The sequence below is a fragment of the Crocodylus siamensis genome, chromosome 2 (genome assembly GCF_052110815.1).
Source record: "Crocodylus siamensis isolate JL-2025a chromosome 2, ASM5211081v1, whole genome shotgun sequence".
In the NCBI taxonomy this organism is placed as follows: Eukaryota; Metazoa; Chordata; order Crocodylia; family Crocodylidae; genus Crocodylus; species Crocodylus siamensis.
Window position 1 is genome coordinate 49,098,416 of NC_143396.1, and position 14,296 is coordinate 49,112,711.

At 45.5% G+C, this 14,296-nt stretch overlaps 1 protein-coding gene across 16 annotated transcripts in view; it reads right to left on the minus strand.

Moving 5' to 3' along the window:
* The window catches only part of APBB2 (amyloid beta precursor protein binding family B member 2), a 291,766-nt gene extending 279,468 nt beyond the window's left edge, over window positions 1-12,298 (minus strand). For 10 of the 16 annotated variants that reach the window (XM_090035820.1, XM_090035818.1, XM_090035812.1 and 7 more), the window contains exon 1: window positions 12,279-12,298. The gene's annotated coding sequence lies outside the window, so the exon portion shown is untranslated. The remainder of the gene's footprint in view (window positions 1-12,278) is intronic. The other 6 variants (XM_090035803.1, XM_090035810.1, XM_090035802.1 and 3 more) reach the window with 3 other exon arrangements.
* Between the last annotated feature and the right edge of the window lie 1,998 nt (window positions 12,299-14,296).

The window sequence follows — 14,296 nt, forward strand, 5'->3', positions numbered from 1 at the left end:
TAAAATTTTAAAAAAGCATGTCAGAAGCAGGGACTAGATCCCAGGACTCCCCTTACCAAGACAGCTCCCTCAGCACAGAGAGAGCCATGCTCCCTTTAGCTTCTTGCGACTGGGATTCTTTCACTCTTGCTGCACAGTGGCAAACTTCAACTGAATAAGAATGGAGTATCCCCAGCCTGGTCTTGTTGCCAGCCTAATAATAAGGGCACGCTCCTGAGAGGTTGGAGATGTGGTTTTGTATCTCCTTAGATTAAAGAAAGCCTAAAACTCGGGTCCTCTGAGTTCCTGGGTGAGAGGTCTAACATCTAAGCCAGTGCTTCTCAACATTTTTTTGACTCAGAGGGGACCCTCCACCCCTGTAACTTTCTGTAATTCAGCATCATCCTGACTGAGAAGTGCTGAGCTGGGATCTACCTCATGACAAATAAGGAGGGTGAGGGCAGGACTTCACCCCACTTCTCCCTGCTTTTCTACCCTCTGCCCCTCCCCACCCCAGTCCAAACCTGAGGGTGCAAGCATGGCCCCCACCACCTGGGCTGCTCCCTCTTGCAACTCACATGCCAGAAAAAGGAGCCACATGCACCCACCACCCCTCCCACTGGCTCTAGGAACACTGGAGTAACAGGCAGATGTGACAGCCTAAAAAGTATAGCCCCCACCCTCCACCCATATCCACTAGCCCAGGTACACACAGGATGGGATGCACTGCTGGCAGTGTGGGGGCTCCCAGGGAGCAGAAGCGGCTACAGGCACTGCTCGTCTGTAGCAGTGTTTCTCAAGCTGTGGTAGGTATACCCCTGGGGGTACGCAGGAACTGTCTTTTGGTCTTTGCCTGGTTGAGCCAGAAGTTCCAGCCACTTTCCCTCCTGCCCTGTCCAGTGCGCCCCCAGCGTCAGTGTGCTGAGGGATAGGGAGGGAGGTCCCAGGCAGGTTGCTTTGCCCCAAACCGCGGTGGAAAAAGTGGAACTCGGCTCACAGCAGCAAAACCAAAGTGCCACAGTGGGACTTACAGTTTCGCTTTTGCTGCGTCAATCAGCAGGGGTTATGTAAGGTACCAAAGGTTGAGAACCACTGGTCTGCAGGATGCTGTGGCACCCAGAAGACAAGGAGCAATTGCTTATCTCCTGGCACAGGGGCTGGGCACCACATCTCCTTTGGTAAGATCTCACAGCACTACAGGGTGTCATGGCACCCTAGAACTACTGCTTTAAGCTAATGGGGGGCAGCCTTTTTAGCAGGTATGCCACAAATTAGCCCCACACCCTCCCCCAAGCACAAGTCTGATCTCCTTCCTCTGCCCAATCTGATGCCTTGCTTTTCTGCTCCCTGACCTATGCTCCTTAACCTAGATGCTGCTCTGCTTTCTTCTCCCTATCCTATCCACCACTGTGCTGCCCATCTCCTCCACAACTCCCTTGGCAAAACTCTTGTATAAACCAGGCATCTAAATTTCATCTGGTCCTACGTTAGGCATATAAATCTTTTATGGATCTAGAAGGCATAACTTCTTTGACAATCTGATCATATTTCGTACAAGCAAAATGCAAGCTCTCCATCATAATTATGGACAGATTGCACATTAGTATTTTATTATAGCTTTCAAGGAAATATACAGATAATTAAAAATGTGATAAAAATGCAGTTGCAAAATCTCACTGCAGCAGTGTGAGATGGTTATTTCAAGATGGTTTAGGCTGCACAGTAATTACATCAAACACAGACTAGCTACTAATTCATTTAGCAATACATTAATAAATTGTACACATCTTTTGTTTAGGAAATGTAAGTTACATACCGATCTAATCAAGTACCAGTGTGGAAACTGGGTATTGTAAAGCATCCTCAAATACTTCCCTTAACAAATGGGATATTTTTGTGCTCCTATGTTACAAAAACTTAAAGCAAATGTTTAATTTTGCTCACATAAGAGCTAGATTTTAGCAGAAGTATTGAGTAAAGTTTTTAATACGATTCCAAAAACCTTGAAAAACCATAAATTGGGCAGTTCAAAAAAAAATCTTAACATTGACTTGCATCTCAAAAATGTAAAAAATATATATAATTATTATTTGAGCCTTTATGGTCAGGGACAGAAGTTACAGGTAAGCTAGTTTAAGTGATAAAAAAAAAACAGTTTACACCTGTAACAGAACAGACCCTCAGCACACATAGACCACTTTAAAAATGGCCAAAACTGGTTTAAGATAAACCTGGTTGAATGTAGTATCAGACTAAACTGATTTAGGTCAAACCAGCTTATGGAACTTCTGCCTCAGACCCCTTCCTGGTTTAAGTTACCTCACAGTCCCCCAGACTCCCAGCATGCTTTGCAGCCCTGGACTGGGCTAGCAGGGCTGGTCCTACCCTTCTTCTCCTTAACCAGCACAATCAGTGCTCTGGCAAGATGAGGGTGAAACAGGCGGGGGGGGGGGCGCGCGGGAATACAACCAGACGCCTGCCCTGGGCCCAAGGTGAAGGGGGAGAAGGAGGTGCTGGGCTTGTGTTGTCACAGGCAGAAGCAGAGGGGAGGTGGGCACAGGGCTGATGTCCCTGGAGGGATTCTGGTGCTGCCCCGCTCCGTGATGCAACAATGGGAAGAACGCAGGGCATTCGGAAGTGGCTGCTGGACCTCGGGGCACTTACTGAACAGCTTCTCCTCCAGTTGAGGCCAGGCCCGGTGCAGGGTGGGTGTCCCTGGGGGAGGACAAGGCAGTGGCACCAATCAGAAGACAAACAAGGATCCCCCAACTCCCAACCCCCACTGCCGACTCCAAAGTCACTCTCACATACTTCTGGGGAGCCGCAGCTGCCACTAGGGAAATTGCTAGTACTAGCCTGCAAAGTTACTGAGTACTGCAGCTGCCTGATCACTGCTGCTGCTACTGGCTGCACCAAGCCCTGCCAATGCTTGCAGCAGCTGACCCAGCTGCTGGGCAGTCTGAAACAGGAGGCTGTAATCAAGCAGCTGTAGTGCCAGGTAACTATGCACCAGCACTGGTAACTTCCCCAGAGGCAGCCATGGCTTCCCAGAGGTGGGTGAGAAACTCAAGCAGAGTCAGCAACAGGGGCTGAGGGAGAAGGTTCCCCACTTGTATCCCGATCAGTGCCACTACCTTCCCCTCCCCCAGGGACACCCACCCTGCACTGGGCCTGTGTCTGGACATGGCCTCGGCAGGAGGAGAAGTTGCTTGGCTGGTGCCCCCAGGGTCCGGCACCTGCTTCTGAATGCCCTGCATTCTCCCCATTGTTGTGTTACAGATCAGGCAGCTACCGCCCCCACACCAGACACACTCAAAGAGACAGAGGGCCAGTGGCAAGAAATCCACAGCTCCTATCTGTGTCCAGGGTATGGGTCAGGCTCCTCATTCCCTCCAGCACCTTAAAATACATGGGGGGCAGCAGAGGAGGGCTGAAGGGAAGGGCCCTAACCCCTGCTCGTGGCTGGAGGAAGCCCATAGAGAAGGAAAGGCAGGGGCTGTGCAGCATCAGGCCCTGCTTCAGTGTGCATGCGTGCAACTCTGACCTGCAGCCCCTCATGCATGTCCCAGCATAGAGGCCATTGTCCTGGCAGGGCAACAAGCCTTCCCCCCTCTTCTTTCTGCAGTAGAACAGGGGCCTGAAACACTCCATTCTTAGAAGAGCAGGGCAGAGAGTTCCTCTCTGGGTCAGGTCACGGAATCTAAGGAGTGGGGCTGGGAGGGGCCTGCAGGGGTCACACCTAGCCCACCCCTTGCCTGAAGCAGAAGCATCCCTGTCCAGACCATCCTGTACACACCCATACTGTAACAACATAAGATGCCTATGGTCAACATAAGATGCCTACGGTCAACATAAGATGACCTGCAGCCATGACAATGGCTCCCCCGCTTCAGCTGCCCGAGTAGCAGGCTGGCAAAAGCCAGACAGACCCTGAATGGGGATCCTGCAGGCCAAGGTGGGAGCTTAAACGCCACTCCAAATAATACTCAATGGCCAGCCTCCTCTCTCCCTTCCCCCCCTCCCCCCCAGTCAGCTTCTGCCCTGCCTTGCAGCTGCTACAGAGAAGGGAAGGCTTGCTCTAGCACCCCTAGCTTCTAGCCTGAGCCACTGCAGGCATGTGCCTGCATTTCCAGAATCAAAAAGTGAATGTCTATTCACTTAAAAATTGGTTCAGTCTATGCAGCTTAGACTAACCTGCAATGATTGAATCAATTCAGACTCAGGCTTTTTGAAACCTATAGGTTTGATAACCATGTGATTTTCCAAGGTCTTTTTTCCCCAATACAACCATGAAGGCTAACCACTTTCTTTAAAAAAAAAAATCTTAAATGGATTCTTACCTAATCATAAGGCTCCAGGAACTAGGACTCTGTTAAACCAACCTCACAACACTGATAAAACCACATGGAAGTTCTTTGTTGGCATCCTAGAGCATTTATATATGGGCTCGGGGGGGGGGAAGAGGGTGCTTGAATGGCTTCTAGAGCCGTGCTAATTAAAATATCTGAAGCATCATGTGAATCAGTGTCCCCACGCTGAAAAGTGGCGGTGGAAGAACTTTAAAGCTTGAAAGAGCTTTAGTTAAACCATTTTTCAGTGCAGGGACACTGATGCACATGACACTGAAGTCTGCTAGAGTGCGTTAATTAATCGATTAATTGATTAATCGAGTCTGCTCCAACATGCTGTAATACAGTGCATCAGCGCAGCCTCAATGCATGTGTATAGGCACCCCTAATCAATAAGGCCAAAAACATTTATCACCTATTTAAAGCAAAAAATAGGAGTCTATATGTCTGAATATTCTGTGGTAACACAGCAAAGTCCATGAATGTGCTAATTGCTCATGGGGGTCTGTAGAAAGAATACTGTAGGACTATGTCATGAAAGACTATTATAACACGTATAAAGGGTGAGTGGATATGGTAGGGGCAGATTAAAAGTGCACAGGAAACTCTAATCTTGGCCTTTCCTAGCTTCCAAAAGCTTCATTTTATATCCTTAACAATCCCCTAATACAGCGGTGCTCAACCTTTTTCCCCACTCCAGCCCGATGGATGGTGTTCAGTCCATCCATGGGCCAGAGGACCCAAGTACTCAGGTAAAGTGGGGACTGATCTGTCATAGAATCATAGAAGTAGGGTTGGAAGGGACCTTGTAGATCTTCAAGTCCGACCCCCCGCCTGGGCAGGAGGAAAACTGGACTCAAATGAATCCAGCCAGGTAGGCATCAAGCCTCTTCTTAAAGATCCCCAGGGTAGGAGCCAGCACTGCTTCCCTAGGAAGTTGGTTCCAGCTCCTAGCCACCCTAACTGTGAAGTAGTTCTTGCGGATGTCTAATCTAAACCTACCCTCCAACAACTTGTGTCCATTGTTCCTTGTCATGCCAGGGGGCACTAGGGGAAACAGTATCTCCCCCAAACCCTTCTGATCCCCCCTAGTGAGTTTACAGACAGTCACCAGGTCCCCCCTCAGCCTTCTCTTGTGAAGGCTGAACATGTTTAGGTCCCGCAGTCTTTCAATGTAGGGTCTGCCCTGTAGTCCCCGGATCATGCGGGTGGCCCTCCTCTGGACCGTCTCAATGTTGTCCACATCCCTTCTGAAATGGGGCGCACAGAACTGGACGCAGTACTCCAGCTGTGACCCGACCAGCGTTGCATAGAGGGGGAGGATCACCTCCCTGGGTGTACTTGAGATGCACCTGTGGATGCATGACAAGGTCCGGTTACCCTGCCAACCGTGACCTCACATTGTCGGCCCATGTTCATCTTGGAGTCAGTAATGACTCCAAGATCCTTTCTGCCTCAGTGTTCTCTAGAAAGGAGTTTCCCATTCTATAAGTATGCTGCTGGTTTCTACTGCCCAAGTGCAGCACCCTGCACTTGTCAGTGTTGAAACGCATCCTGTTTATGTTAGCCCACTCCTGTAACCTATCCAGGTCTTGTTGCAGTCTTTCCCTCCCTACTAGTGTGCTCACCTCACCCCAAATTTTGGTATCATCAGCGAATTTAAACAGGTTGCATTTCACCCTGTCATCCAAATCGCTGATGAAGAAATTGAACATCGCAGGCCCAAGGACCAAGCCTCAGGGGACTCCACTGCCCACTTCCCCCCAGGTTGAATATGACCCATCCACCACCACCCTCTGAGTACGATTCTATGTCTGTGGGGGAGAGAAGGCAGGAAGGTTGTGGTGCGGCCTAGCCCTGATCTGACTGCACTGGGAAGAAGGGAGCATGGCCCATTCCTGGCAATGTAGCTTAGGATTTTGGCAGCAAGAGTGGCAGTATTACTTGCCACCAAATTTCCTGTCCCATAGGGAGCCCTGTGGGCTGAATGCCATGGCTCTACAGGCCACATTTGGCCCACAGCATGCAGGTTGAGCACCCCTAACCTAACAGATATCTATTTGGAATGTAATTGAGAATAGCATGCAACAAACTTTGTAGAACTAATGAGACCAACAATGCTACAAAACGAGAGATACGAGGTACCAAAGTTTTCCCTAAGGAGAAGAAGCAAAGATAAATTAAGCTCATTTTTCTAATCGATCCCTCTCTACCCAGTTAGAGGGGAACTTTTGGGTGTTTTGTAACATTAGCTTGATTTAACATATGTGAACAGACCAAGCTATTTAATTCCGTATATTTAGATCAAGATTTTTTTAAATCCACTTAAGTCCATATTAGATAATAAGTAGCTATGACTGATTTATGTCAGTGTTGACCAAATAGCAGCCCACAAGATGTTAACATGCTCTTACCCAGTCACTGCAGCCCTTACCACTTCAGCTGCAGCAGCAGCCAAGGTCTTAGGGCACATCCTCCTTCCTCTGGCTTCTTCTGCATGCCCCCACTCCATGCATGGGGTGAGGCAGAGTGATGCACTCCATCCCCTGGAGCACCCATGCAGTATGGTGCACTGAGGGAGTCCACAGCTAGGCAGCCAAAAGGTACGGCAGGGTTCTGCAAGTAGCAGGACAAGAGACGGGGAGGAGAGTGTCCAAACACACAAGGCATGCAGCCTGTGTGGACCTGGACCACTTAGAAGTTGGGCAGCCCTGATCTAGGTATATATGCATTTTATTTGGGTGCCTACAAAGAAAGGAAGTCCAGTAAGTTTTTCCAAAATTTTAGTGTTTGGTTCTCGTTTCAAGCACTGCTACATGCTGCTAAAAATTCTGTTCTCTGCACTTCTCCAAACTGAAGTCCTGAAATTAACACTTACTTTAATTTAAAATAAATGCTAGGTGACTGATGGCACAGTTCAACAAGTTCTATATATTATGCCTCTAGTATGTATTAAATTGTAGAAAAGCAATGGCTTCAAGTCAGAATAAAATAAGGTCAGGTGCTACTCAAAGCATGCTATTTCAACTTGAGACATTTGTAGTTTCCTCCTATTTTCACATCTTTAAAATAAATGCGATTCCTTCACAAGCAACTGCTGGAAATACTCTCTTTCTGCATTTGTCTACTGTACATAACTGACAATTTTCCTTTATCTCAGCAAAACTGAATAAATAAGAATTAAATGAATCCAAAGCAGACACAAGTGTCATTTTATCACAGCTACTACTTGTATTACAGTATTTAGCATGTCACTCTTACCACTCTTTATTCAGATACAAGGGCTCTGTTCAGAGCAAAATATGAATAAAATAAAATAAATTATTCTGTAAAGTGCCAATCAGATTTCATAGCAAAGGACAACTCCCAAAAAAAATAGTATTTGCACTGAGGACAATGTAGCATAAGAAATGTAAACAGTGATTGCAGCTGAGCCAGGGTAAAGCCGAAAACTGCAGAGATTCTAGTATGTGCATACAGCCAGGTGGCCCCACTCCAAACACATGGCGGCCGCTCAGGGTGTCAAATCAAAAACACTGGAGAAGCCTGGAGAAATTGCAAGTAGGATCACAACACTAGTGACAAGCAGAGGGATATAAAAGGTAGACTACTGCTGGTCAGGGGTCAGAACACAAGCAGATGGCAATATGCTATCAATGAATGGATGACCCATGCATTAAGGGACTGATTATCCACATCTCAAGAGTTGTAGGTCCTATTACTGCACATATTCATTGCACTAACATTGTGGTAGCAAACCATCATTAAAGCCATTTCAAAGTGTTGCAGGGCACTTCCATGCCCTGCTCCTAGTGAGACTTGAACTTGGGGGGGAGAAGGTGTGTCGCAGGGCATTGAACTGCCCTGCTCCTAGAGAGAAGGACAGGTGCTGGTTGCCAGGGCAACCACAGTCAGTCAGCTGACTGGAAGGGGGCAGGGCTTGGCTTATATAAACAGCCTAAGCTGAGGCCAAGTAGGCAGGTCCCCTCTGGCAGTCGAGGAAGGTGGAGCTTGGTGGGAGCAGGCAGAGTTGAGAAGCCTGATGGCCTGAGCAGCTTATGGGTGAGGATACCAGGTAGAGGAACCCCTGGCAGGGATGGAAATGATGATTAACCAGAGGACTTAGGGTTTGAGTTTTAGGCAGGAGGCTTGGGGTTTTGTGTTGCAGCCCATTGGCTTATGGTTTTGGTTGTTATTACACCGGAGGACTGGGTGAGGCTATAGGGGTGGAGGAGGCCTCATAGGAGCTCCCCAGTAGCGTGGGGGTTCCTGGCACCAGAGAGGGCACTGCGTATTGGGGTGTCTCGACCCCGGCCCCAGTGTGGGCAGTATCGGGAAGAGCCCAGTGTGGGCGCAGGCGAGAAGCCCCAGTGGGGCGCAAGACCCAGAAAGGAGGTCTGGGGGCCAGGCACGGCTACGGCCACCTAAGCCTCAATTGCGGGAATCGTGAGGCAAGGCCCCAGGGAGGGCGTATAGGAATAAGGAGCCCCAGGGAGGGCGTATAGGAATAAGGAGCCCCAGGGAGGGTGACCTTATAGAAAGTAGAAGATAAGCCCAGAGGGCGTCCGTGAGGGCCTGGGCACTAATAACCGACTCACCAATGTCCGGCACACCTGAGAGGCTTGGGGCATGGTATAAGGGGTGGTAGGAGTGACGCATAGCCCATAAGGCTGGATGCACCAAATCAATCTACATGGAACAAGGGCCAGGATAAATAAGAGCACCGTGTCCAAGGGGTAAAAAAAAGGCAGCCTCCCTTAAAAGCAAACTTTTAGGACTCAAGAGAAAAGCAATAATATATTTCTTGGAGTTCTAGCCATGATTACTATGCATTATTTGCATAAGAAATTGAGTTATTTAAAATTTATTCCTGGAATTTTAATATTATTTTTTTTTTGGCTTTCCTAAAGGATTTCCCAAATATAAATCTACATTTGCATTTAACTGTTGTTATTCATTTCAGTCTTCCCTGCCACAAAGTATCTTGCATTTACAAAAAGAATACTCTTCTCATTACCCTATACCACCTTCACATCAATATGACCTTGGCCGTAAGTCAGACTAAGGATGACTTAAAGTCGAAAGGTACTGGTTCAGAGTTGCGGGGGAAGGGGTATCTTAAATCATATATTCTTTGATATTGCTAAAAAATCAAATCTGGCTTCTTTTGCATTCCAAATGACTTGAGGGTTCAAGCCTCAATTCTTTTTCCTTCTAAGCTATGGTTTAACAAAGTTTTGTTGGGGGGGGGCATTAAATCAATTTAACCATCCTTTCACTTCGACACTACCAATAAATCTTCACCTTTTTGTTGGCTAACAAAAAAAAAAAAATCAAAGACAAGAAAATTCTCTCACGCTTTGCTGCTGGAATTTCAATTATTCTTTTTCAATCAAGGGGAGGGTCTCAGCTTTCTGTAATACAATTCACCATCGTAAACCAAAGGAAATTTTAAGTATTTTAAAATGCACAGTTGTGTATGAATATAGATGCACATTCACAAGAACACATCTTTGTGATATGTACTTTCTTTAAACATGAGCATACATGCCCGTGCACATACACACATATGTCTCTGGCCTTTACTTTTATCATTCGGGTTTTTTAATTGACATCTTAAGAATGAGGTGGGTTTTACCTTCCTCTGTAACAGGAAGCATGGCCCTGTGACAAATTAAGGCAGAGGCTGACAACCTTTTCAAACCAACGCAAACTCTGTCAGTCTGGCCCACAGAGGCAGGCAGGCGCATAGGTGCTAAGACCCATCTGCTGCCACCATCACTTTTCCCAGCAGCTGCACAGGGAAAGTGCCCGTCTCGGCTACTTTTCCTGGTGGAAGCACATGGAGACTGTCCCCAGCTGGTGCTTTTGCCTGCAGCAGCAGGGGCCTTTGGCAGCACTGTGGGGAAAAGCAGCGCTTTCCCTGTGCCACTGTGGGGGAAAAGTGCATCAGGCATTTTCCCTCTGCAGCTGCTGGGAAAAAACTGTCAGCAGTGGCTGGGTCTCTGCACCCACCTACTGCCCCCCCTGCCTCTGACCTAGAATGGGTCAATCTGGCTGCTGAAGGCCCACATCCATGAGGGGATGGCTTCATGGGTCAGATGCATCCTGTGGGCTGTAGTTACCAACCCTTGTGTTAGGGTACTTCTGGTGTTTTCTGGCAATCTGCCTAGTAGTTGTGTGACAAGACTGATTCCAGGGTTTAAAGGAATAGGTTATACAATCCCTTCCCTGCCTCCCATTTCAAGCTAACACCTACCCACCCACTGTGGCTCTTCCGGATGAACCTGGCCTAGAGAGCAGCAGGGGTAGAAGCTGGGCAAGCAGGTTAACCTTTCCCTGCCTGCTCCCCTGGGAGACAGCACAGGCAGCCACAGAGGAGGCAGGGAGAGGGACAAGTGAGTGGGGATCTGGGGAGCAGGGGGAAGGGCACTGGTCCCAATTTGGGCCAGTGGGGGGGGGATGTTAATGTGCAACAAAGCCCTTACTTTTCTACAATTCTGAATTACTTTCTAAAAACATTAAATTGAAGAAGAGTCATAGTCCAGATTATGCACTGCAGCAGATCCCAAAACTGGGATCCTGGAATCTACACCCAGTGGCTTTTTATAACATTATACACATTACCTATCCTCTATGTGACATGTTTCATCCACCCATTTAGGAAAAACACACACATTTCTGGGTTCCTATCCAGGATATCAGAGCAACCAAATTAAGAGACTAAAACTACTTCCCAGTTAGGGCAGCTAGGAGCTGGAACCAGCTTCCAAGGGAAGTGGTGCTGGCTCCTACCCTGGGGATCTTTAAGAAGAGGCTTGATGACTACCTGGCTGGACTCATTTGAGTCCAGTCTTTTCTCCCACCCAGGCGGGGGGTCGGACTTGAAGATCTACAAGGTCCCTTCTGACCCTACTTCTATGATTCTACGAAATCCAGATTTTCCCAGAATATGGGAAAAATCCTTCCCAGATTTATTATTACTCATTTACATTGTGGTATTCCCTAGAGACCCTAATCATGGTCTCACTAGGCTATATCCTATACACATAAATAAAACAGTCTCTTCTCCAGAGAGCTCAATACAGAATTATCACAAGACAGAGCAAGACAGTTAAACAGTACTGGTTAAGTCATGCTACCAGAAATGTCACATCTGTTCATGAAAACTAGTAGGCTTAATGGTCATGAGAGTTACAGATAGCTTTCGGCCTAACCCAACAAGTTTAATGCTGAGCCCAGTTCATGATGTGACAGATGTCTGTGACTTCAGTTAATTCTACCTAGTAATATAAGGCAAAAGAGATCTACAAACTTTGCAAGTATTTACTTCACTATTAGGTCTTAATGTTTTTATTTAAAGATCTTCAAGTAACCACATTCACTTATCTCACAAGCACAGGAGAGGCATATTTAAGTTTTTCAAAGCACTATGGATAAACGAAGCCATATGAGTACAAGTTATACTATAAATCACACATGGCTTATATATGTTATCTTGACTTCCGATGGCAGCTATAGCACTTAACAAATTAAAATACTAACTATACAAAGATTGTTTTATTAAACAACAAAGCATAACCATGCCATGAGTGACATATGGAGCACAGCAGTGATAATTTAAGCTAAGTTATAAAAACTACAGTATAAATATCAGCTTTCGAAGTGAATTAAGTAACCAGGAAATAATTACCCAAATTCAAATGAGCAGAACACTGAAGTTAAGACTCATCTCAATTCTTAAGAACCAAATCTATAAAAAAAATTCTAGACCACTTATGGTCATTATAGTCCCACCCAGCAGATACATTTCTTTAAACAGCAATAAATTTGGAATATATTTACTATAAAAAATTAAATTATAAAACAAACAAACATGTGAATTAAAAACTAAACTATAAATTGTAGCCTAACCCTATAACAAATGAAAAAAAAATTATAAAAACTTACCATCCTGTTAACAAATCTTGCTGTTCTTTTCAGGAAATTAAACCTATTGTTTACAAGAGAAACCATTAGTAGGGCTGATAAACTAATTTTCAGCAGCAAAATGTTTCAGGAGAAAGCTGCTTGAATCTTAACCATTTTATTACCCAATCACTGATATGTATGGAAACTATTACTAGTAATTTATTAAATGTCATTTTCCATTTCTTTGCAACTTATTTGAAAGACAAGCTCAGCACCTCAGAATTTGTATCATTTAGCAATTCATAGTTTTACCTTGCCAAAGTGCTCCGTATCTTGGAGGAGATGCTGAGCTTTTCACAGAATAATGAATTAATTTCTAATCCTATAAAGGCCTAAGTCTGTCCATCTGTCTGTAACGCTTTATTCACACTCTGATTGGCTGATGGAAACAGCCAGAGTGCTCCAAGCGTGGGGAGGTGCCACCATGATTCCAAAGCCACGCCAGGGACTGGACAGAGGGTGGAGGAGCCAAGGCCAGCAGCACTGGCCTTGGCTCCCCCACCCCACTCCCTGCAGGAGGCACTGTGGCAGCATGGGCCGTTAGGTGGCAGCACTCCTTCCCAGCCCCTCCCCCCTGCTCCGTCATTCTTGATAGGGAATTGGCTAGTATATAAATAAAAGCAGTGAGAGGATATGAAGCTGAATAGCACTTTTTTAAAGCATGTCAGACCAGAGCAGCATAATGCATTAACCTTTCACATTCAGAGACACAGGGCAGACCCTTAGCTGATGTCAAACAACTGAGGTTCCCTTGAAGTCAATGCAACTGATTTAAATCAGGTCAGAGATTGGGCCCTAATATAGTTTAAATATAATCAATTGATTTAAATCTGGTATAATATATTGGAAAGTTTCCAAAGCTTCAACTCATTTTTGCTGGAGTACACTGCAATAAGAGAGTTCTAACATAAAATTCTGACAGTTTATGTTCTGAAACCCCTTTCTTTTCTGACACCTAGTTATTAAGGATATTGTGTGCTTGATTCCTTTGAAAGCACAAATGTACTAGCACCCAGAAGTCTGAATATGTAATGGCAGAGGTCTGCTGCAATTTTAACAAGAAGAGAGAAGATTGTTTATGCAGCATTTAATGATTTTAAGTTGATTTTCTTAAAGGAAGATGAATAGACTCATTGATGACTGCTGATAACTTCAGTGCCAGAGTAGAAATGAGAGTCCAGAAGCATCTTAAGCAAACACCTCCTTTCTGTTATGTAGTCACCCTTTTATGTGAGTACATAATAAACTACTGCATGGAAGAGAGGACTAGGAAGCACACTGAGGTTAATCTCCTTATTGTTGCATCTGAAAATGAGAGATTGATACTACTGGGAATTCAGATTAGTGACATGATAATGAAAAGGAAGTGAAGGGGAATCTCAGCTCATCAGGAAAACAGAACAAAAACAACAGCAGGGATGATATTGCTTGTGGTATTAAGGATGGGGGTGGAGGAGGGGAGTTACCACCATAAAGAGTTTCATGTTAGACTTTTACAAAGCTTATAGTTGAGATGAATATTTAATCTAGCATAAGACCAGAAAAATAATTCATGTTTGCACTGCATAGTTTATCCAAGAATCCAATAGTACTAAAACTACTTATGCATGCGAGACACCTCTAAAAATCAAATCTTGATATATATTAAGTGGTACAACCAAACACAGACAACAAGTTAGTGATTTTTTTTTTTTTTTAAACTGTACCCTAAAAGCCCACTCCACATCAGTGAAAAAACTCCCATGGTTTTTCAGCGAGTATTGGGACTTCAGTGGTTCTATTTTCTTACAGCCTTGGTGAAAGTGACCTTCTTTGCACGGCAAAAGGGTGCACCAGACCGATGAAAGACTCTTTCAAATATCATTTATATATATAAGCTCATCTATTCCAGGGCTTTGATCATCCGCTTATATCGATTCATCTCATCATGGGTTAATATAATTACACATCCATTCTAGTAGTTCTGTAAGCATAAATACACTTACACTTCTATGTGA